We start from the raw sequence: 25,346 nt of genomic DNA on the forward strand, positions 1-25,346 counted from the left end.
TAATACTATTCGAATTCAATGAAAAAATGGACCTACAATTCGAAGATCTACCTATTACTAAATGATTCGTGCTCCTCGACCCAAAACGAAGCGATTCCCCGCGGTCTAGACGATCAGAACACCCTAGTATTCCATTTCCCCGCCAACAAATCAACCCCTGCGACTCGCAGGTTATCACGCCTCCGCAGCGATCCGAAATTCCTCGCGCTTTCGAATTACTTCCAAAAGACCGCGGGGTTCGTTGCACGAACGCTTGGAAATTCCGAGGAAGTCGCACCTGATCGGATGCTGGTGCACGTGTCGTGTTTACCGAATATCTCCGTGGCCAACTTGCTAAAGGAAAATTGGTCTTCTTCGCGACCATGGGGAGGGCATAGTTATTCCTGCCACGGTGTCTCCTTAAAGGAGGTACACGGATGTAATTCGTAGCACAGGGACCGAAGTTTCCAAGAGACGGGTTAATTTTCAGACTTGATTCTTTGGGAACGGATTTTCCGCGGCACGTGACGTTGGATCGCTTCGTTCGTTCGGCTCGACTGCGGGTTGAGTGAACGCGGGGGCGTTTTGGCTGATTAGTGGATCGAGAACGTCTGGGACGTTCGTTGAGTTTACCGAAAGCAGTCACGTCGGAGGTGTCCCGAAGACGAGCGCGGAATAGAGCGTGGTTAATTGTCTATAATACGTTCTTGGAGGTTTTCGAGTCAGCTACTTGTTCGTTGTAGCACCGAAGACCATTGTGATATTAAGGGTGGTGGTCAGCAGAGCAATTTCAATTTAAGATTCGGGCTCTATGTGTTTTTAAAAGAGGATCTCTGATAAAGTAAAGATTAACACTAATCGATAATTCATTTGTACCTATTTCTATCTAAATTTCGACCCAATTGCTCCTCCCACAAAAGAATCCAACGTTAAACAAATGATTCTCAGTCCAACGCGTCGGGCAATCTCTTTATTTGGAACAAGAGCGGATAAACTCGAACAATAAAACCTCTGCACGAAGAAATTGCTATCTGGAGTAAAGAGAGGTGGACAAACGTGGCTCCGGTGTAAATGGACGTCGAATGGAACAAAGGGGGAGGGCGGAACGTGCATCCGTGTCCTGTTATGCGAGTGTGCGCGTAATTACTACGTTCTTGGTTCACGCAGCTCTCCTGGGATCGGCAGCACGCATAATTAACGCAACACGGAACACAAGCCTCCGTGTATTCAGAATACTAGGGGATCGTTTGAAATATTCAGCGCACCGTGGACGCCGCAACCCTGCTGCAATTAGTCAGCCTGTAATCTCATCTGGGCCGATGCAGAAGACACTCGTTTCCCACACGCAATTTCGAGCAATTTCTAGGAACATTCTCCGGTCACTTTCAGATTTTTCCTTGGGAAAAATACGAAAGATATCGAACTGAATTTATATTTTTTGTACTGACACGTACACCCGCGAAGATGTTACACGATTTTTCAGATGTAGTTTGCTTTAATATTTAGAGAGTTATAAATATTATCTTGGTACTGTGCTTCGGAAATTTCATCGTAATTGAAATTAAAAATGCAGTGGATTCTCTCGTAGGTCTTGTTCGGATTGTAACTTTGCTCGAATTTTAGTGCTTCTACACAGATACAGGAGATGCATGTAGCGTTTGGAAAATATTACTTCGTTCATCAAAATGAATACATAATATTTTCCACGATTATTTCTAAATCGATCAACGTCATCCACTGCAACAATTCTCAGCGGAGAATTCGATATTATGAAAAACCCAGAGGAATACTTGCAAATGATTTCATTATTACCTCGATGCATCATCGTTGCGTATAATTGAGCCTGTCGATGCAAACTCTTTGCTCGGCGGTAATGAATTAATCGCGATTCCACCCAATAAAATATAACGAATTCGGTTCGACGGTAATAAAACGATAACAACGTTTCAATTATACCGTATTGCGTTGTTAACTGGTAGGCAATCGTTGTTATCGGCGCTGAAATTGCGCAGGGAACGAAACGGAACGTTATTCCTCATCGGAACGCGACCCGCGGCGAGAGAACGGCGTTACCCGCGGAGTTTAATCCAGCTTGAAGCAACAACGCAAAAGCGATTCGACAGGGGGATTAGGTTGAAATTAATTTTAATTCCGGTTCGCGTTCTAGTCTGTTTTCGCGACCCGACGCGCACCCGCGGCTTTTAATCGAAAATTCTGAAGCCGCGTGGATCGCTTTAATCCACGTAGATGGAACGCCACCGGGTAGAATTAAGTTGATAATGGCACAATGGTCTTTTTTAAGGGATATTAAAAGTCGAAGAATGAGTTCTGTAAGGCTTATAAGACGCGAAAAAGAAGAGACATCGAGGGAAAAGCATCTCTTAGCTCTTGATATCATTAAAATTCCATAGAAAATATTTGTTGTACGTTGACAAGTGGAAGAGATATTCGGGTGGCCTTGGTTTAGGTGGACCACTCTGTACAGTAAGGAAGCTACACTTTCTAGAAGCTAATTCAATGAAGAAATAAAAATGAAAAAAGGCAACCCTTGTACAGGGTGTAAAGAAGCTTACATCTAAATTTGACACAGGATAAAAGGAAGTTTGAGGAGGAAAGCTACAGGGTAAACAGAAGTGAATCGAGAGCTCGCGCAACCCCCTGGTACAGGGTGTTTCAGGGTAAAGCCAGGCGAGGGCTATATAGGTCGTTCGTTAAACGAAGTGGCTCGTTGCAAGGCTGCTCGTCTCGGCTGTGAAACGGTGCATAAAAATGCACTTACTTAGCCGCATAAATCGATCCGCTCCGGTATGTTTACGTCGTTACATAGCGGTATATAAACCCGCCCCTTTCGACCCTCCCCCCTCCCTACCAACGAAGGCACCCAATGTCCCTGGGAGGAAAATATGACGCCGTATACACGCCAGCAGGCGTGACAGATTTTCTGGAAAGGAAGCACGTCGTCTTATTTTAAATAATCGTTTCGAAATAAAAAGGAAAGCCTTTCCAAGGAAAAAGAATGATGGACCCCGAGAAGGAGATACGTGCAACACACGTTAGGAGTATGCTTCATTTCACCATTATTTAGCAACGATAACATTAACATCTACTTTCTGAATGGTTGGCAAACGCTTGGCAGACAATTGCAGGTCTGAATGGGTCTCACGGGAGCGTTCAAAGCGGCCAGACATCCGTCGGAAAATCGGCCGTGCCCGCGAGCATCGAGAGATCGATAGCGTCTGGGCAGAGTCATCGCGTTCGCCCTTTTTTCTGCTTTATTATCATTAGGGCGGTCGCGAGCGTGACTACAAATTGCGCGGCCGAGCTCGTTAATCAGACCGACGTGGGAATAATTAATACGAATGGCTGGCTTTAAACGGTCGACGCTCGAACGAGGACGCCCGGTAAAGGTGAGCGATATCGCGTTTCTCGATTTCTAGCGAACCGACAACCGACGCTGTTCCAACCCGACACCTTAAAATGAAAATCGAGAATTTTTATTGAATTCTCCGAATCAATTTATGTACATATTTATAACGAAAGATTTATTTAGAAACATCAAACATATCATTCTATTCGGACAAATTTTCTTCGATAGACATACAAAAGGATACTTGTGGGACTTACTGTACGCGTTAATATCTCTCGAGTGATTAATGCGGAGTTTCCGTTTAATTGCAATGGTCGCCAGACGAGTTCTCGATATGAAAAATAGACAAGGAAGAAGTTACATCCAAACAAGTAACTCTCCGTGTCGCGACGCTGTTAAAGTTGAGATACGAGAGGATATTCTCCGCTCTGACAGCCTCGTGTCCGGAAACTACGATGGATTGAAACTTCCCGGAGCGCGATTATCCGAGTGATTGAAACGCGACTAAACGCAAAATTCCCGCTATATTTCCACCGTGGGGAGTTCCCGGACGATCGAGACCCGCAACGATTGAATATACGTCATCCGGGACCCAGTGGCTCAGAAAGACTCGAGTTGGGCTCGATTCATTGCCAACGATCGGCCCAAAACTGCTAACAGGACCCACAGAATTTATTTTGGAACGAGTTCTATCTGAAATTGTAGCGATAGAATTTTTCGATTCTCTAAATGAAGTGCTCCATTTTATAGAGTATTCGTATTTATTTAGAATTCTCTCTAAGAGGCGTCGACTTGGCTTTGTACTACGCCTCTTAGACGTCTAAGAGTCTGAAGCACTCTTATCCTCTCTCGAAGCGACCAAATCTAAAATGTATCCCACGCCCCTTTTAGACAGAAGGCTTCTTACTACTACTTGCTCCACCAAGATAACTTCACCGAAATATTTCAAGCTACCTCCTGAAACTACTCAATTATTAACCATGCGCTTCGAATTCTCCCTAATCGAATTTCTCTGTCTATTTAAAGCTCCAGTTAACGAATTGGAAGCTTCCCAGCCAATTCTCCAAGAATTCTCAGTTCTTCCCTGACCAATCGCGTTTAACTCTGACAAAAATGACAATTTACGAGTGTCGAGAGGCGAGAGTGTGTCTAGTCTGGCACTCTTCGAGATCAGCTCGGTTCGTGGCGTTTTGAAACGCTGTCCGCGCGAATGGAACGCATTCTGGACACGTTTCGATGTAACGGTGCACATCGCGACGCTCCAAACATCCAGGTCACGGTGGCGCAGTTAACCCGTATATCCGACGAGCCCGTTTCGCGATACGCTGACGATGAAATCGACGCTAGCCATCGGGAAACCGGAACAGATGGACTCTGAAACCCGGACCGAGGAACCAATGCAATCTTGGTCAACGATCTTCTATCGAAGCCTGATTTCTACCTTCGATTGATTATCAAAATTAATCACTACCTCCGAGTAACCACGAATCTTAGTTCCCACCTTTGAAAGTAATACCGCTAAAGAACAATTTCCAATCTCGAAACTAACAAGTCTCAAATTGGCTAACTCGAATCTAAAAATCCTCTACCTAAAAACTTCCGCCAAGTAAATATCTAATGCACCCATATCTCAGGATTCCCAACAATCTCAACCGCCAATATCTTCCTCCCATTTCCTCTAAATCCTGGCCAGATAAGCTCCCAAGTATGAGATCTCCTCGTCGACATTCTTCCCCAGCGAACGCAGCTCGAGGACGCCTCGCCTAAGCCCGCGTTTATCGTCATCGAGAAACCGAGACACAATGCTGATAAGCATTCGCGACGGTCCAACGGCGACGGGTGGAGGCACGACGACATAATCCAGATGCAAATTATCGTCTTCTAACATCGGTCCACGGCGCGCTTAATCAGCTCGAGCACGGCACCGTCCTGAAGAGCCACTCCGGCTCCGCTATTAGCCGTGCAAGAGAAATTCCCAGGGCGGCTCTCACAATTAGCTTAAGCAACTTCTAAGCACAATGACTGTTGTCGGAGTTCCACGAACGTACTATCGCATTTCCCTCACGTACAGGCACCCGAAGACCTACCCGTAGAACTCCCTGTGGACTGTGGCAAAATTCTATTTTATTTCAACTTTGATAACACGAGGGTTGCTGATACCTTTCGACGAAGGGGTGTCTTTATACTGGCGAAACATATAGACGAAGTAAAATTTAACACGTTGGTCGCCACGTCAACGAAAAATGGCTGACAGGACTTTTCATTAAGGAACTAAAAAAAAAAAAAAAAATCACGCCAAAAGAGTCACGTTCTCACGTCTATATTCTTGAAAATTTCTACATTATTTCCTTCGACATTGTAACATAGACCACCTGATTTTTAGCGGCGATCAAGATACAGTGATCGACCGAATCAAGTAGTTTTCATTAACAGGAGGTCGAGAGGCCCGCCCACGGCGCTCGAAATCACCGTTCTGGTCGGTTACAGTCCCGAAACCACCCCTGTGAATTGCGTGCGTGCACGCGTACCGCGTAGGAACATCGTGTAACAGTTTCGCACGCGATCGTGTGAGTACATTTAATTAAAACGGGGTCGCGACTGGAGTAACGAACCCCCTACCCCTTGGCTAAAGGGGTTTTCGTTCTGTCCCTCTTCCGTGTCTGCTCTATGGGCTCTTTTCGCTACCCACGACACGCTAGAACGAGGCCTGATTGCGACAGCGCGAGTTCGGACCTAACGAGATAGGGATCTCGGTGTTTGCGATACTCCCAACCCCCTCCCATTTTCTTTTCGTTCACCGTTCTCTCTCGTGCGAGCCTCGCATCCGACGAGAAGGGATGGAAAAAACGCCACGTACCACGGAAAGAAGTAACTCGCTAACGGTTTGCAGCTTTTTCCTTCGTTTTTCGTTCGCTGCGCTGCAAGCTCTGATGAAAATTAACAGCGATAGGCAAAGTTGATTACAGTGATAGCGAGCTCCTATGAATCCACCAGAGACTGGGGAAACATTTGTTCCAAACCTTGAACATCATATTTAATTAAGACAAATTTCTTCGGTAGCCATAGAGGGTGCATTTATGTATCTACTGACTCTAACAGCTTCGATTTCTTTAAATCTGCCAACATCAATTACTTTACTACCAAGATTAATTATATTCAGAAGCATACTCCACGTATATCCAACTCTATCCAAACTCTCTCCCAAATGACCCAATGGACCTATCGAGATAAGACCACCGTCACGGCGAGTTGTATGGCGCCATATTGCGGCGCGGAAGTTTCGCCTCGCCGCGTGAGTTGCGGTTCGCCCAACTCGCAAACAGTCTTGCGTAGACTGCGGGGGCTTCAGAAATGCTTTCGCGGCGATCAGCACGGATTCGGTGGGGTTTTGCAACTAAGCACCCGGCGCGTCGGTTCGTACTATGCGCGGATGCGTTGACTGGCTGTATCTGAATCCCGGGGCTCACGGAGGCCGTGTTTTCAAAGCCCTCGAGACGGGAACAGCCAAGTTAAACACTCGAAGACGAAATACCGTTTGACCAGGCCCGACGAGCCGTGTCTCGCCTCTTCGAGTAAATAGAGAAGCTAATTGGGAACGGGACAACGATAAGTCGCCTCGGGCGCGAGTCGCGCAGCCTGAGTGGACGATCGATTCTGGTCGAATATTGTTTATAAGATCGCGAAGTCGTGTAATACCTAATACGCTAGGCTTCGTCCATTAGATCCAAAATGTATCCATGTCGATGTACAATATTCGAAAATCTCTGGATCGTAGAGTATGATTGGGTTTAGTTGGCTTTAGCATTTGAATTGCATAGTTAGAATTCTACGAGGTCGGTTGCATTGAATTAGAAATGCGAGAATATTTTTATTCCTAAGAATTTCGTCCTCGTTACAAAGAAGAAGAACGTACGAACCACTTCTGACCCAATAATCGTTGCACCACCGCAATAAAAATCCATCTTCTAATCAACAATTTTTCTATTATCCTCGTATATCGGGACGAGAAGAATAAATAGCCCGAACGTAAAACTTTCGAATATTTCCGAATGGGAACGTCGAACCATCCAGCCATCGTTCATTGGATTTGTTTAAAGATAATACGCCGTGATAATATTTCCCCGTGATTTAGCGTCGGACACGAACGACAGTGGTGCCATCAGGATTTATCGTTGCTCGTTAAAATTGCCCATAAAAGCCCGGCCGAGATCCGATCCGTGCACGGATTGCTTTTTCGGATTAAACGCGACTCTCGCATAAGAGCGACGCGTCTCCCTCATCTGGCGGGGATTCGCGAGCATTTCTATTCTCGACGGAATATGGCAGCGTGCGTAATAATGCAGCCAGAGATGCATCCCGTGCAACGAGCAACATTTGTCCCCTGAAAATGGGCTTCTCCCCCGAGGAACGGGAATAAAAGTCGAACGTAACTTCCGCCGCGCGAACACGGGATCGTAACTCGCGCTCCTTACGGGGGTTCGCGCGAGATTCGTCGACGAAAGTAGTTTCGCGTTGATGGGGTACGGACCGTGGGTGTCGCCCATGGTGCGATTCGATTTAACGAGACGATCGCGACACTTCTGCGGCGGTGGTGGACTGTTCAGGGTGAAATTTGAGATTCGGAAGTAGGTCGGAGTGCGTGGGATTTGTGTTCGAGAGTATTCGAAATGTAGAGTTCGAAGGCGTTGAGTTGAGATTGTTATAGAATTTTAAAACATAGTTCGAGTGCATTCAATTAGAGACACGATGATCTTCGAATTCTACAGTTTGAGTGCAGTGAGTTTGAAATTCTAGAATCTTGGGATCGTAGCGTTCGAGTGCCTCGAGTTCCCAATTGCCAATGATGAAATGTCACAAATCAAGAGTTTTAAGTTCTTCATTGTGTTGGTTATCCCAACAGAAGAGCTCGTGTGCCACGATCACCACGTCATAAACTCCAAGTACACCAATCTCCAAAATGGAGGTCCTTTCAGTTCCACCCACGCCTTCTACCAAACCACAAAATTCGAACCCCTCGAGTTCCCGACTCAACCAAATCCAATAAAACCAACCCAAGTGTTTGCAATCGTGGTAGCCAATGGAATCGATTCCGAGCACGACTTCTCCAATAATAGAATCCGTCTACGCCACTCTGAGGTCTACAGAAAAAGAAAAAAAAAAAAAATCCAACACGCAGGAAGTCCCTATTTTCCGTTCCCTTCAATCGCACGTCCGTCCATCGTTCCATCTACTCCAAAACCCATTGTCCACGCGACACGAGCGCCCACATTTCCGGGCCACGGTTCGCTCGTGCCCAGAAAAAGCACACTATCGAACGTCCGCGATCTTCGAGCATGCACTTTTCCCCGTAGGGCTTTCGAATCGACGCCATCGTGGACACCGCGAAGTGCCCTTTCCTTCGGCGCTTCTGGCATTGTTAATGGATGACAAATGGACGGACGTGTGATTGATATTGCCAGGCGTGCGCGCTTTCGTCCCCGATACAACGCGCGCGGATGATAAAGCGGGTCCGCGCGGATCACAGCCAGTGTGCGTCGTCTTCACGTCATCGACATACGTGTCAAGCCGGCTGAATGCGCTTCAACGCACGCACAGTTCGCCATACGTATTCAGAGGAAAACGGTAGAACTGATTATAACGCGGATTGCACAGAATCGCTTCCGAGAGGAGGATCAAAGCGATCCGCGGCACACCCTCTCGACGTTTCCGAATGAATTTCGCCGTTTTGAAATATTTGCGATAGTTGGGAGGGAACGGAGAGAAACATTCTTACAGAATCGACGCTTGGAAGAAGGGGGCGAGAGGCTATTGTTGCGAAATCGAAGTGTCGAATGCAAACAGAATGATCGAACTTGAATTACAGGAAATTTCAGAGTATATATTTGGGTCTCTGAAAGTGGAGGAAGAGTATAGCAATATTAATTTCAGTCTCCTTTAAATATTTGCAAAAGTTAAGCTAAGTAAAGCTTTCTTACAGAATCGACCCCCAAACCGAAGAGTGATAGAGGTTCTGTTGCTGTGAAATCGAAATGTCGAAAGCAGAAGTATTAATTTAACGTCCTGAGTTAATTTCGCGAATTACGGTTTATTTAGCGAAATTTATTTAGCGAAACTAAAGCAGGGATCGATCAGCGATTAGATCGAAGCTATTGTACGGGAAGATCATTCCATCAGAGACGGACGCTCGCATAATCTGCGCTAAACCAGCTGCAGCTCTGGTTCCCACAAGCCTGCAGTTACATCCCTTAATCTTCTCATCCAGCGAGCGCGCGCGTTTGTTGTACGCCTGAATGTGTTTCCATGGGATTGTTCGATTTCGATCAGAAACTTTGTTGTTGCTATATAGCCTCGGTAATCCTACTCTCTTTCGACGGGAATGTACGCGTAAGACTCTGCGTCAGAGCCTCCCACAAGGGTTAACCCTTTCCAAACGTAGCCCGCCCTTAAACTTTAGGCAAACTGTGCCGTAACATTCTTTTTTGGATGAATTAAGCGTAGAAATCAATTCTGTGCCTTTATAAAGTAAATTAAGTATTTATTTATAAAGAAAAGCCACGAAGCTTTCAATGTTTCATCAGACACGCGTTCCAAAGGAGCACTTATGGTTGTAAAAACAATATGTCACATGATTAAGGCATATAATTGACTTGAACACCTAACAATCTTCAAGACAGTCCACGAAGTGTCTCCCTAGTAGAATTCAGGTCCCAAATATTCTGAACTCTCGACTCGCGATTCTACGCGTACGGCAGAAAGCCCGCGAAAAGTTTTACTACTCACGCGATTTATGAAGGGCGTAATAACTTCGTCCCCGCCGCACGTTAATACGAGTTACTCGAGTTGTACAAAGTTCCGAAGGTCAGACTATTATCTAAAGATTAGCCTGTTGCGGGCGATTGTTTGGAATTAACTGCTGCCAAAAAATCGATTTTTCTGGACTCTGAGATTAACCGACGACGGATTTGTTTGTATAATGCTACTGTCCTTAATTCACGTAATGAAAAGGTTTCATACAGAATTCAGCTGTGGTGGACAAAAATAATCGGAAATGCGTGGTCATCGCTAGCGGAACGTCAAAGAGGAGGCACGATTGTGTGCGATAAAAATAGATCGATCGAAAGTGTAACGTAATGCGCGGTGTGTCGGGTCGTCGATCGCTCGATGTTAAGAATTCACGAGCAGCGGCTGAAAATCGTGTTTAACCGGGTTCTGGTCGAACGTCAGCTGTTCGTGTGCACGTGGACGCCTACGCCACGTGGCGTGCGACTCGATTTTTTAGCTAATACTCGTTTCTTAAACTGCAGTCTATATTTTTTCTATATGTAAGTATTTCAATCGACTTTAAAAGTAAATTCTCTTCAGAAAATACCTTTAGATTCTACACTTACAGATCGCTCGAGAATTCAATTAACCTCGCGTTCTAAACCGAGCTCCTGAGACTAACGAAATAATTAAAGGAAGGTGTCCGAACGAGGATCGACGGTTTCGAGCATTCACGAGCACAACACCAACCCCGAATGATCAAGAATCCAATTGCATCGCGTACCAAAGGCTCCGGGCTCTTCCGCTGGAGCAACGGAAGCTCGAGGATACATCTTCCTCGAGACGTTACATCGCCTCTCGCACTGATGGCGTATTTTTCACCGAGTAAAACCTGGTCTCTGTCAAGTGGAAAGTCGGAACGACCCTGCTGCCATTCCGAAGCGAGCCAACGTGACCCCAGGGGCGTCTGCAACCCCTTTTACGTTCTTTTTTCCGCGTTCTACCTCCGAGTCACGAAATATCTTGTTATCATTCGATGGCACACGTGGCTGAGCTCTTTCAGTTAATCGACGAACACGCTAAGGCCACCTAGCGATATGGGGAAGGTCTCCTTCAAGGTCGATTATCGAGGATTTCTCCGTGGTGAAGGGATGTGTGTTCTTATCACTCCCCTGAATTATTTTTGAAGTTGTTAAATATAATTCATTTTTGTTTAAATCAATGTTTCCCGTCTTTTACTTTTCACTTGGAGCAACTTTAAAAACGTCCAAGCACCAGTAATTCCACGTGTAAATTTTCAGCTTTGTACTTTCTAATGGAATTTTTAACTCAAAAAATCGACCGTCCATTACTGCTCCACGATTTCCTAACGATATTCATTTTGAAGCGACATCGGTAGCGTAATAGCGGCCCGAGAGTAGTACGCTTCGCGTCTCCATTTTACCGCGCCATCAAAAACCCTTCGGGGACGAAATGCGTTTCTTATTACGGATCATTATACGGCTGTTATGTTGTGGGGGAGGGCCTGGAACGCGGTGATTTATCTTTCGTCCGAGATTCCGCGCCGAGGGCTGAAAAGCGATGGCTCGCAGGGGGTTGAGAAACGTCTTCGAGATACGAATACAAATGGCTTCGGGGACGAGACGTCCCCATGGCGCCCATAAATAATTACTTTACAATCTCGCGGTCCCGGTTTCACTTTTCTCCCGTCGTTCCCCACGGTTTCTTTCCTTCTGTAATTGTTTATCGATCGACGACGGACAAATTAGCGTTAGCTACGAACTCGCCTAAAATAATGGCACAGACGACTGCTTGGATTGCAAGGTGACTATGCCACGATGGCTTTCCAAGCATTGTATTTATTTACAAAAATATATGAACGAATAATGATATAATGAATAATTTTAGGAATTATAAATGTAGTGTCCGCGCCTTCCATACAACCAACAATAAGGAGTGAAATAAGAACACAAAACGTAGGGTACGGGATTGGTCGCGTAGGTAAAGCGGTCGACTGTGGATCCGAGGATCGTGGCTTCGAATCCCCGTGCCTTATTTTTCGTTTAGACTCCTACATAAATGCTAGGAATTATGTAATAATATTTTGTATACACTTGAGAACCTTCTACGTATTTAATTTCGTATTTGGAACGAATTCCCTGGGAGACATCGACGCTCCACGTTTTAAACACTAGGGCGACAGACTTTCCTGCGCCGCGGCCGTTGAAATCACCGAAAATATCGCCCGCGAGTCACAAACTTCACAGACTTCTTTTTTCACCCGCTTTCCTCCCATACTATGCACCGAACTAATCCCAACCAGATGATATCAAAGTTTGAAAAGTGAAATGATCCTAAAGTTGCAGAAGGGTACCAGTCATTAACTGGATGCAATTTATCGAGCATCAACGCTTTTGGTAAACTAGTAAGCGAACGTTAACCGGCGTATCGAGTTTAGTTTATAATTCTGCAGCGAGTTTGGCGCAACATCGATTAGTTCATCATCGCGTTGGTAACGGGGAAAGTATCTTCCCTGGCACGTTAATTAAAGCAAGAGTTTCTTCGTTGCGCGTTCCTGTATACCGGTGCTCGCGTGGAAAACGATCCTTCTAATTATCGTCGACGAACGACGCCCTGGCGAGTTTTCTGGCGGCGTTCGCCATCGCGGAAACGGAAAATCGGAAACCAAGGAAATCTATTTTCGTCGATGACGCAACAATTTTGGAATTGGTGTTTTTGTTTTAAAGACTGTTGTGGTTACTACACCTGATTATGAGAATACTTCTTCCCATCGTCGAACAGCAATATTAATATTGTTTGTTGTGCAATACAGAAGGCTAAATCTATCTTTTTTCCTAATCTTTTTTCACCAGACTTCTGTCTCACAATTTCCCACATAAAATAACAAGAACGCTTCAGATTGGACTCAACAAACTCTAATTATTCTACGCTACCACAAGACCGAATTCAAAAGAAGCAAAATATCTTTCCAAGAATATAAGTGAATCCTCCTCTCTTGTCTTCCAGCTTCTCTTGAAACTTCGTTCTTGTCAACTTCAATTAGCAATCAGAGGCGCGAGATACTTTCGAACCGCGATTTCCCAACGAGATTCGCAAAACTTCTCCGCTCGTATCACGAATTTGAGCCAACAATCAGATTTGCATTTGTTATTGATATTCGCCCCCTGCATCCATCGCAATTTCCACGATAACCGTTCGTCGCGATCCAGCTTCATCTGCATCTTTCACGAGCAACAAATTCCGGTTCGGCTTCATTTTCTCCGCCGCTTCCGATTTCATTTTCCGTTTATCAAAAATTGATCCAGTTTCAGCGGGAGTGAAACGGGAGACTGCTTCGAATTTGAAACTCGAAACTGCTATAAATTCGGGGGACGACGGGAATATTTGAGAGTTTTACGAACTTTTATTAAATTAGGGGAGGTCTTAGAGCGACTTGGAGGAATAAGAGACTTTTGGCAAAACACCGCTTTTTCCCCGTGTGGAGTATACTCGTCAATCACAGCTGACCGATTAAAGTGGAGTGGAGTTGATTAAAGGCTCGATTGGAGCAGGATTAATTGAAGAAATAATTTTCCTCTGGAACGAAATTCACGTAGCACCTCGAGGTGGACGCATCCTCCATCCTTTATCGCCAGAAACGAGGGCGCGAATGCACGAGTAGCTTGGGGTAGATGCCACGTTCGTTAGGAGATATTTATTTGTTCCGGGCAATTTTTCCCCAGCCAGCCGTATTTCCCCGAATCTCGTTTGCCATGGCTCGAACCGATGGCCCCGCGGATATCTGCATAGCGCGATAGCCCGGCCTTTAATTTCCATAGCACGTAACGCCCCTCGCGTCCACCCCCAACCCCGTGCTTTTCTTTCTTTCTTTCTTTCTTTCTTTCTTTCGCTACTCCTCGCGAAACCTTATCTCCGGGCGGCCGTATCAGGGCAAACGATGGAATACATGCACCCTCGCGTGTCGTGTTACCGCGTACAACGTAAAACCTCTCTGGCTCGTTGCGGTCAGGTTAAAAAGGAGCGACAGGGGTGGGAGCTGGCTACGGCGTATACACCGCTGCTCAAAACTTTCTAGAGAGATTCGATCTTCGCGGAAATTGAGAAACTGAGCAAGGTTTGCTCGAAGTCGTTGCATATTTTTGGGGGGATTTAGAGAGCAGAGTTTTCCTGGCGTGTTGCAATTATTATACAGTGAAAGAGAAAATCCTGCTGCGTATGAATTTTAACAATAGATACAGTTAGTGAGACTGAGGATCCTTTGATCTTTTATAGAAGTTAACTGTCTTTTGTTTTCTGTCTTTTGAGATGGACGGTACACTACCGCGGCAAAGGGAGCCTCTTGTACTACCAGAATCGTTTCCCCAGGTCGGATAGCATTTATGCCTCCCTCGGGAGCAAATTATCCCCGCCGATGGTCGACCAGTTATCGTCGAATGTAATTAATGAGACACTCTGACGCGATCGATGTAAAAAAAAAAAAAAAAAGAAACATTCTTTCGAAAGTTGACCGAACTATTTTTATACGTCAACCCCTGTACCTTTTTATTCAATTAATTCTACGTCTCTAATTGACAATTGCTGTCAGTAAATAATTTTGATAAATATATCTATTTTACTTTCTCGAATTTTATTAATCATAAACATTTGATTAAAACGCGAACAAATTTGTTCATAATGGTTAATAACGATATCAACAATAAATCGTCCGTCGAGCACGTATCGAATTCAAGAATTCATTTACAGTGGTTAACGTATTCGAGCGCACGGTTAAAAGTCCTTTCACGAACAGAGTATTTGTTTTCAACTTGTCCCTGCCTTGTTGGACTGCCATCTCCATTTGACTTTTCGATTCGATCGATCCGATTACGGTCCCTTCCTAGTTGATGTAGGTTAAACTTGATGTTCAACCCGAATTCGACCCTCCGATTTCTATATAAAGGTTAACAACCTCAAGATTTCGAAATTCCTACTGAAATTTGCAATTCTACGACTGAAGAAAATTCATGCAGTTCTCCAGAATTTCTGCGAAGAGTGACAGAGAAGTTCTGTCCTATCTGCGTTATACAGAATATTTTATCTTCTCGAAAATAAATATTAATTAATAACGAACTAAGTGCCTTATTCCCATTGTAAGTTTTACTGGAAAAAAAAAAAAAAAAAAAAAACGAAGAGTTCCCTGCCAACAAACAATTTCGCATGTTAATGCAAGGGGACCTCGACGAAAAATAATTTCGTCTTGGAGACGAGGACTGTATGTTAAATAGCAAAGGTCAGGTATAAAAAAAAAAAAAAGAAGAGAAAAAAGGCTGAGGGAAATGTCAATGTCGTTTGACGCAGTGAAACGCGAAGTGTCTCTAAACGGTGGCTACCCGAGCCTTGGATGCCTCGTCCTTCGAGCGAGCTAGGAAAATTAAAACTAACGAGTTTAATGGTAATCGAGCGAAATGATCACGGTTGGCATAATGGAACAGCGGCGCGTGGCAATTATTCTTAATCGTTGCCCCGAATGCAGCCCTATCGCGAACCGGAAATCCTGCGACCGCGACAAGACGCGTGATTTAATAACTAACGCAACTTCGCGAGTTCCTTGACTAAGAAACTAGTTCTTGGATATTAAACGATTCAAAGAAATATTAAAAAAAAAAAAAATATCTTTCCGCCACGTAAATAAACCTCAGGTTTGAAAGATGGTGATTAACTTTAATACTACGTGAAAATACTGCATCAAAATTCTTTCGTATCGCGACTAAAAATATTGTCTATCCCCGGTGAAACGAACACGTTTATTAGAAGCGTGACCGGTCGAAAGCTGAATCCAGAGGATCGACTAAGTTGTCCAAGAGAAGTTCGTCGCGCCGCGAGACGGGATTTATCGCGCTCTGAAGTCGCAACCGACGCTCGTAAATAAGGATACGCGCAGGAAATGAAGTTGGACCACGGTGTCCTGGACGGATCATCGCGCGATTTATCGCGCAATCGACGGCAAGAGACGCGGGAGCATTAATGCACCGCGCGGTTTCCGCGCTTCGTTCGCGATGGAAACGACGATGTTACGAGAGGCAAGTCTCGCGAAATTGAAAGAAGAGGAATTAATTTCGCTTCTGTTATACAAAATAGATATCTGTTATACGGTTTAGAAAACACTTTCTGCGTTCGATAGTTTACTAGCGACGCTACTAGTTCGAATGCTCGCCGTACGCCGAAACTCCCTTAGTGTCGAATTCGAATTTATTACTTCAATCTATACAAACATTTCCTATTACATTTGAAATCATTATTGTCTATCTCTATGTGTACATCCGGTAGAGAAACCTGTAGAAGTATTTCTATTCCAATTCTTTCTCGTAAAATAAACCTCTTTCTTCCCTTAATCAATAACTCGGTACAAAATTAAATCAAATAGCTCAAGAAACCTATTCGATACCCCTACTTCTTCGTTCATAATCGCACAGAAAGAAGCTGTCAATGAGAATTGAGGATTTTAACTAAAAAAAAAAAAAAATATTAAATTTCGATTAAAATGCACTCTCGCGAAGAATCGAATCCGCAACCGGGTTCGCGGCGGTCGTTCGCACTAGTCGAAACGGGAACGGAAAATCGAAGGGAAATCGCGATAAGGGGCGACTGGGTCCTCGAATTGGATTGGCACGGAAAGGACCGCGTTAAACCGCTGTGGCATATTGCCAGCGCGACGACTTCCGCGAAATGTTTCCTCGCACGTCCTTCTTCGAAGAGAAACCCGGCCTAACCGAGCGATAACCGTCGCCAACGAAATTTTAAACGTCTGACCTATGCAAAAAAATGTAAACATACATCGGTGGGAAATTTACCTCGGTACTGTAACTGCTGTAAACACTGTAATTGCTGGCCCGTTTAAAAACTGTACACAAGGTGACAAAGAATTTTCTACGTTTGTATACAGAGTGATTCGCGTTAGTTCGGCCATCTGAATATCTCTTTCCAATTATGATGATTAGATCGTGGACTTTGTACATTTATGGCGTATAGTAATATTGGAAAAAATACATAGATATATGTAATGGATGTTGGACATGTTCTACAATTAATGTAAGTACATTGTTCTTTCATTTTGCATAAGAGCCACACGTTGTAGCTATGTTTAGCAGTTTCGTGGTAATACAAAAATTGCAGGCACGTGCAATATGAATAATTCCAACATGAACGCGATACATATTTTCTTTGATTGCCTTACGTAACTGACATTAAAATACATTCCACGAATACTTTCACTGCCTCGAAATGATATCTTATTCAACAATCTGTCGGAACTAGAAACAGGTCCCGATAGATAAAGTGTTGATATAGCTTGGCTGATTGTATCGTCGCCGATAACAATTTCCCAAGTTCGTATCGACCCTCCATTTCGGTCGAAAAGTTCTCCGGAGCAAGATTCGGCCGACAAGACAAACCATTCTGAGTGAAATTGAAAATTCGAAATCTTTTTAGGATAATCCGTTCCCTCGGAAGTACTCGAAATGAAATTGCTGGGAAGCTCGACGGAATTCGAAAAATTCCGAGGCGGGAAAAGCTGCTGTTTCGAAAGTGGACCGAATCGAGTTTCAACTTCCACTTTTCCAGGCTCTCTCATCTTCGTTCTCCCCTGGACAAATTCAATCCGATTCCCCGTCGTTTGGTGGCATGTCTGCCGAAATGGAAGTATGTAATTTTACTCAATAGCTCGTAACTGTCGTAGCAGGTGAAACCTCTTGTTCGTCTCGTTTAAAGGAATCTTAATGTGTCCGATTTCGATTACGATGATCGTGACGCAACGTCTCCTTAAATTTCATTGTGGCCCCCGATCGCTTAGAAAAAAATTGCGTGGCTCGTCCAAGGGTGAAAATTTCTAGCGATCCCACCCTCGTCCTTGATCCGAGCGGTGTCGCAAGGTCGCAGGACACGGCCAGGCCACGTGGCAAAGAGAAATCAACCTCGAGTCACGAACCAGAGAAACCAGACCCGCTCGATCGTATCGCTCGTTACGTCCGATCGCTTAATCGGTTACGTTTAATTAGTCCGCGGCGAGGGAGGAGGGGCAAAATAGGGAAAGAGAGGGAGAAATGGATTAGACTTTATCATCCAGCGAGATAATTCCGGATAATCGGGTGGAGTTAACGCCGATGGCGCAGAGAATTTAAATACTGTTAGATCGCGACCGCGATTACCGATTTTAACGACCACCGCGTGGATTGTGCGGCGTTCCTTTTTTTTTCCCCCTGCTGTTTTGCCACTGCACGGAAACGTTGGTATTAAGTTCCCTTTTCGCTGATTCCCTCGCTCGATTAAAACTCTGCTCGGTGACGTTATCGTCGCTAGCGAATCGGCGAACGAGCCGCTACGATTTTTCGATCTTGCGATCTCGCGACGGCATCGGCTAGGATATTTCTCCGTTTCGATGTTACTTTTTTCTCTTTGATTATCTATACTTTGTTACGTCAATTTTGTTCTAAAGTTCAAGGAATTAACTGTAATACCTCGAATTAAGCACAGGTCTCGACCTCGATACGAGAAGATGAATTATCCCGCAGAATTTAATATTTTTCTCGGCACCAATCAACTTGAAAGCTTCGAAATAAAAGTTCGGTACTCGGAAAATCTTCCGAGATTGGACGAGTTATTACCAAAACGAATAGCTGTGTCCCGTAGACGAAGGTGGCGAGAAATGGCGCGAGGTTTGCAGTCGTCAAATGAACTGTGAAATCGTTGAAAAAGCTGGCTAAACTTTTATTCCGTCCACGCTAAGACTTTTACTGCTCGATCGTTAAATATTAACGACGTGGAGCGAACGGTTAGTTACGCGTCGGAACCGTAAAGCGTGTTAGAAACCTCGCGAACCAATCAGACGGCGTTTCCTGTTCGTGCTTTATTGGCTGCTTTGGGAAATTCATTATCCCGTTGGGAATTATTCGCCGTTATATGCGTGACTCGATGCGTTCTGAAACGATAAATAAACATCGTCCGGTAGGATCTTGCCGTCGCGGCGTCTGGGCGTGTCGGGCGCTGGCAAATGGCCAACAATTAGCGTTTTTCTTCGAGATCGACTGCCATGAATTCTAGCCTACGTGCACGTACTCGTCGAAGATTAATTAGCTGTAAATTCGAACGCGTACGGTGAATGATTCAACCCCTTCGTTTCGAATTTCCGATAAATTGTAACGACCATCGGGTTGAGACTCGAGACTCGTGACTCGGGTTATCAAGTCGAGAACATTGGTAGGTTGGTACTTTGACGCAACAAAATACCAAGTAAACATCTTTACTTGAACTAGAGTCACGAGGAAAAATATAAATAATAAATAAATACCAAACGACTGAATATAATGGAATGTAGGTTTCAGGAACGAAATAGTGGCTTCACGGAATGTCGAGAAAGCCCTTGCCAGAACGAGCCACCGTCGAAATCAATGTCTCGGGGAGCAGGATAGCGGTAATGTCGAAACGGGGGACAAGGAGCCAAGATAAATAGACTGGGTACCGTTTGGAGTCTCGCGAGACAAATGGTCGAAACGAGAAAACGCAACAACCGCGACGTTACCAGAATTAAATAAATAAGTAACCTTCACGAGGAAGTTGAAATTGAATTGTTTCTCGTTTCAGGGGAACATCGAGGTCCGATTGCTTCGAGTCATCGAGACTCGTTGTTTCGAAGGTGAACAGACACGTTAATTTCAACGTTGCAGAATCGCGATGAAACATTGCCAGACCGATTAAAAACGTTCAGACAATGCCCACGGCCAAGACGAACGAAAGATACATGAGATGTTTGTGGTGTTGCTTGTGTAGAGGGGTAGGGAGCTTGTTATGCTATATGATAGAGATGTGACGGAGCTCGAGAGGTCCAAGAAGATTATTTAGAGACGAGTTCTTCAGGAACGTTGTCAAAAGTTTGTTTTTAAAGTGTGTACAGTATAATAAGTATGAGTCAATTCTTGTTGATGCTCAGTGGGCACTTTTGAAATTTAAACGAACCGTGCTTGCGTACGAATCGACGCTTTGTCTAACATCCTTGTTTATACTAAAATATCTCTGGTTCCCTACAGCTCAGGTACTTCGGGATCGCCGAACCCGTACTGCAGCAGCATATTCGCATGCTACAGCCCTTGAGGTCGTGTACGAATGTAGATACGCTCCATAGTATGGCGTCCATACGAAGAAACAGATAAGTACACCGTCATTCGCGAAATCAACGAGCCACTTGAAATCATCAACAAACTCCACCCTCGCAATATCCGAGCCGATCGAAGACGTTTATCGACCGAATCAAATGAAAAAATAAAGCTCGATTAATCAAGAGATCCTCGCGACACGGCTGGCAAACAAGTTTTCCAAGCTCCGGCAACGGAGAACCTCGATGCACCTAAAGCGCTGGAGGCTCTTTGAAAAATCCAATAAGCGAAGCTACGTATTCGGTATCAAGTATCGCGTATTACCCTGGAATGACAGCGGAAAGGAACGATAAACCTTTTGAGGCTTGTAGACAGCTTCGCCTCGAACCCCAGCCCCGATATCGAGTTCCCTTTGAGCTCCAGGAAGCCTCCTGGGGATGGTATGCGCGAGCACATTGTTTCATATATCGCGATAAGAAAGAAATTTGTATTCGTAGCAGCACCGACCAGGGAATCGTTGCTACGATACCTCCCCCATTACCAAGAATTCCTTATGACCTCCCTTCAGCCAGGAGCTCGGTCCCGTATCGGGGAATAATCGAGCAGAACACTTTCCCGAGGCCATCATACCCGCCGTTAGGTCTGTGTATTTACGACCGCCATCTTGGCCCGTGCACCGCGCGTATGGGCTTTCAGGCTGATGCATGGTCTCGCTGGTCTTAGTTTGAATGGAGCTTTGCATCGAAAGGAACGTTTCTGCGTGTCAATATCGAGGAATTTCGTAGGCAGCTGTGCATGCAAGGTGGATTATTAATAATCCTGTTTTACGACGGGGAAGGATTTTTCATAGCACTGGATCTTCGTGCGCCGGGTACGCGATAAGAAATCAATAATAACGCGAGTGTCGTAACTGGGAAATTTGTGTTAAATGCTTTTTAGATACGTGTACCTCTAATTCTCTTTTTTCCAACTATTATTATAAATAACGTACTCCATTTCCTCTGTAACGTTCAAGTTACACACGCATGATCGAAGCGTAAGGGTAGCTTCTCCCTCAAAGCCCAAATATAGCTACCGAATGCAAACTCGAAATCATCGAAATCAGTGGTTTGCCACGCGCGTCGAAAATGATCCATCGATATCACCCGTTTAAAAGCAATAGGATCCGTTCCTTTGAAGAGGAAACGTGGTGAAACGTCCAATAGCAACGCAAACGCTCGTGTGCAACTGCCCGGAGGCATCCTCAAAGCTACCCTCCAAACTACTCTAAACAGAAACTCCCAGTGCCAATGGGGGATATCGCGATCTCGTCTTACCAGAAGCTTCAGCAACCGATACTGCTGTTTTCCCGCGAAAACGAGATGTAATTTCATCAACACGCGTTAGTGCCTGCATTACCGAAGTAATAAGACAATTAACAACTTCCTAGCCCGAGTTGACACAAACGTACTTCAAGTAGCGATTCCGTTAGGGTATACAGTTTGCGTCCTATGTGGAATATTCTCTGGCGATAGTTAATTCTCGAGGACTTGCTCGAGAAAGGGACTTGATTATTTTGGGGAGGGGCAACTATGTAGTTAGTGGCATACTCGGTGATACCTGAATACAAGCTTTCTCTTGCGTAGGTTATACTGTGTTGCCTCTGTATTGTCACAATAATGACATGATTGTAATTCCAACTACCTCGAACGTGGGCTTTCAGACTCTGAAGCTTGATTCGATTAATTTTTCAATGTTTGGCGACTACGCAATCCAATACTTTGTGTAGTACTTGTTTCTACAACATCGTCGGAGAGATGTATTTTTTTCCAACGGAACTACGTCTCTTTCAGAATTACTTTTTTCTTCAGCATTTCTCAGAAGCTAATTTGGTTTAATCGAAAGGACAGAAGACTCAACGGTCCCGTTACGATATAAATCGCGCAGTTCCGAACAGGCTTGTTACGCATTCAAACGGTCGCGTTTATGCGAGCCGCGGCGAGGCACAATTAATGTTCGAGGAGAGTTGCGCCCGAAACTTTCATCCTGGCTACCCGGTGGGAATTTTCTGAATAATTCAACGCCCGCTTTGTTCCTCGGCATGGTCTACGGGTCTTTCATGCAGCCATCCATGATCTCAATTTTCCAGCAAGTGCATTGAGATAACACCAACCGTCCGACAAGACGAAATTAGGGGAAGAATATGGGGATCGTAACGGAAGCACTTGGGGGAAACTTTGAACGATCTCGAAGGCGATTTTGGACGATCCTAGAAAGCCCTATGGCAAGACAGTTCTCCTACGGAATCGTCTGAAGATGAAAACTGAACAGGTGAGATTTCTCATGGTCTCGATGAGTGAGATTATTTTTTGACTCTGTTCAAGTACGATCTTTAGGCAGAGGCAATGAAAAGGCAGCCAAGTTCTCGGGGAAATTATTTCACGGTAACACGCAATACCGTAATTTCCCTATTCCAGACTGCTTTGATCAATATCGTTTCAATATCGTGTTCTCCATTCGCTCGCCAGCGGAGTCTCTAATCAAAAAAGGGGGCGTCGTCGAGGGGACGCCCGGGGCGCCGTTAAAATTTTCCAAGCAATTCCACGGAATTGCGAAACATAACGTTTCCGTCGTGGAGTCTCTTTATTATCCTATTTCCTTTCTATCATGAAAATTGTTATCGAGCGGTCGCCGCGAACCTCCGTAAAGCTGTTCGTCCGTGGCTCCCATAAACCTGCGCCCGTAAAATTATACTTCGAAAGAGTGGAAGTTCGGAAAAGTGTGCTCCTCGTGATGTAGGGCAGTTTCGTTGAGAAAAGGCCCCGATCCATCTCCGACTCCTTCCATTTTTATCCAAACCAAATGAAATTTTGTACAGTTGTCCTTCGACTTCCTACGAAAAGTATAGAGTATATAATTCGGAAGAAACATTAGCTACAGAACGACATCTGTTCCTTGCGACTTACACGAAGATTTAACGTCGCGCTCGAGGAGAGAGTGCGGTTTGATAAATTGTACCAAAGACCGTCCAGGTCGGAACGTTTATGTTTAAATGATGCTTGCTCTCGTTGGGATGTAAGTTTCATAGCACGTGTACGCGAGGGCAAAAAGAGGGAACAACAGGCGGCTGGGCGAGAGAAATTGCGCACCGCGGGGGCGTCTAGTCGTCGAATGCGGATCTGCAACGAAACGGACGAAGAAAGGGGAACGGGGGTTGGGCGAGATGAATTACGAGCACAATGGACGACGCGGCAGCCGACGCCGACGGTACGACGAGGTCGAACGGGAAAAACCGGGTCAGGGGAGGCGAGAGAGTCTGGGAGAATGAGTGATTCGCGATCAGGCGGATCCCTCGTGTAGATTTTTCTCCAAGATTCTCCCGAGGATTGCGCGAAGAAAAGAAGCTTAATCGTTTTAACTTCGATCGCAGAAAGCTCTCGCTGCGGCTGAAATTTTTAACGGGGGTGGATTGCGAGCAAATGTTCTCTCGCATTGCGATGAATCAACTCTGAGAAACGCGAGCACAGTTTCGTGTATGTACCATAGTTTCGCGAAATTTTTTCAAATATTCCAAGGTTGAGAATCGAAGTGGTGCAAGGTCAGAAAGATGAAGATTGTAGTTGAACTCGATTTATCTCGAATACATTTATAATTCAAGTATCTTTCTGAAACGATGTATAGACGTTCCAGCAGACTAGACCGACTGGATTCATTTCATCCCTCGTTTCCAGCCAAGTTCACGTTCGGGTGAAGAATGGTCGAAGAAAGAAGACCAAGGTCGAAGCATTGAACGTGAAACAGTAGTCGGACGCGACGGTGGGTGACGTTGGAAGATCAAATGAAGAGGATCGACGCGAGGAAAAGGGGATCAATCCTACCCAATAAAAGTTGCGTCTCTCAGTCAACGGAAGGTAATAACTGCGCTGCTCCGAAGGCGACGCCGTCCGTCTGACGGAGGGCGGCGAGAAAAGGTGGGGATGAAGGACGGAATCGAATCGATCCGAGTTATTGTGTTCTGTCGTGTATTGTGCACGGGAGAACAATCGCAGATACCGTGAAGACGACCGTGATGGAACTAATTGATGCGCGTAATTGGGGATTCGCGGTGGAAGGAAGGGTGTGTCGGCGCGTCGGCGTGTTGTTGCTTTCGTTCCAGCAAGAAGGGCGAAATTCTACACGAGAATCTAACTTGAGAAGTGCGATAAAGTGATACAATTGTTGGTACTTGGATATTTTAGAGGGGAAGACAAATTCTACCCGATGTTTATAGCTCGAATGTATCGATTACAATATCTTCCGCTAAGAATAAGTACCCAAAAGGAAAAAGAAAAATTCCCGTGGTTACTCTTCGGTCAAAGAAAGGTACCACCGTAAGGAATACCGACAGTGCAAACAAACGCGAAAATGGGTTTGAAGAACGAAAACGGAGACAACGAGCGACGTTTATGTCGCGTTAAAACATAGAAACGCGGCACCAAGGTGGTTGCGGGTTGGTGGAAACGTTCGAGGCCTCGCGTTTCTACCTGGCCGAGAGTTTAAGGCCGGTCCACACGAGCGGAATCGATCCCAGCGTCCCTTATTGGATGAGGCGAAACGAACCGCTCAACCGTGCGTCCCTCAACCATCCTGGCGCTCGTGCTCGTTCACGGATACGTGTTCGATACTACTTTCCTGCCTTCGTGCGACCGTTCATGTAAACGCACACTGAAGGTGACGAATCGCTCTTTCGCCGCGGCGAGTGCTATACATGGAAACTGTGTCAAGAGCTTTCCTACATTTTTCGCTCTAATGTGTCCCGATATAATGCGTCCACTCGAGCGGTCTGCGAAGTTGCTTTTCAGAAATGAACGCTCTTCCGCGTTTCTGACGCGGAAAATTGATTCGACGATGTATGGATCGGGCGTAGTCCTTGACGGGAGCTGATACCTGCTATCAGTGGACCGTTACACCGTCAGTGAGAGACATAAAATGACGAGCGAAAAGAAAATAGTTTTTAGAACGGTGTTCGACTTGATTGTCATATGGGATTTTATGGGATCTTAAGGGATTGAAAACATTGACGTCAGAAGGGATTCTACCCTTTAGCGAAAAAAAAAAAAAAAGATGCGACTCAC

The 25,346-nt window shown here is 45.1% G+C and overlaps 1 protein-coding gene across 4 annotated transcripts in view; it reads right to left on the reverse strand.

Moving 5' to 3' along the window:
* Positions 1-25,346, reverse strand: part of LOC128889179 (uncharacterized) — a 79,557-nt gene that overhangs the window by 48,246 nt on the left and 5,965 nt on the right. The gene's annotated exons all lie outside the window — the stretch shown is intronic.

This window comes from Hylaeus anthracinus, unplaced genomic scaffold (genome assembly GCF_026225885.1).
Source record: "Hylaeus anthracinus isolate JK02 unplaced genomic scaffold, UHH_iyHylAnth1.0_haploid 11997, whole genome shotgun sequence".
Lineage (NCBI taxonomy): Eukaryota > Metazoa > Arthropoda > Insecta > Hymenoptera > Colletidae > Hylaeus > Hylaeus anthracinus.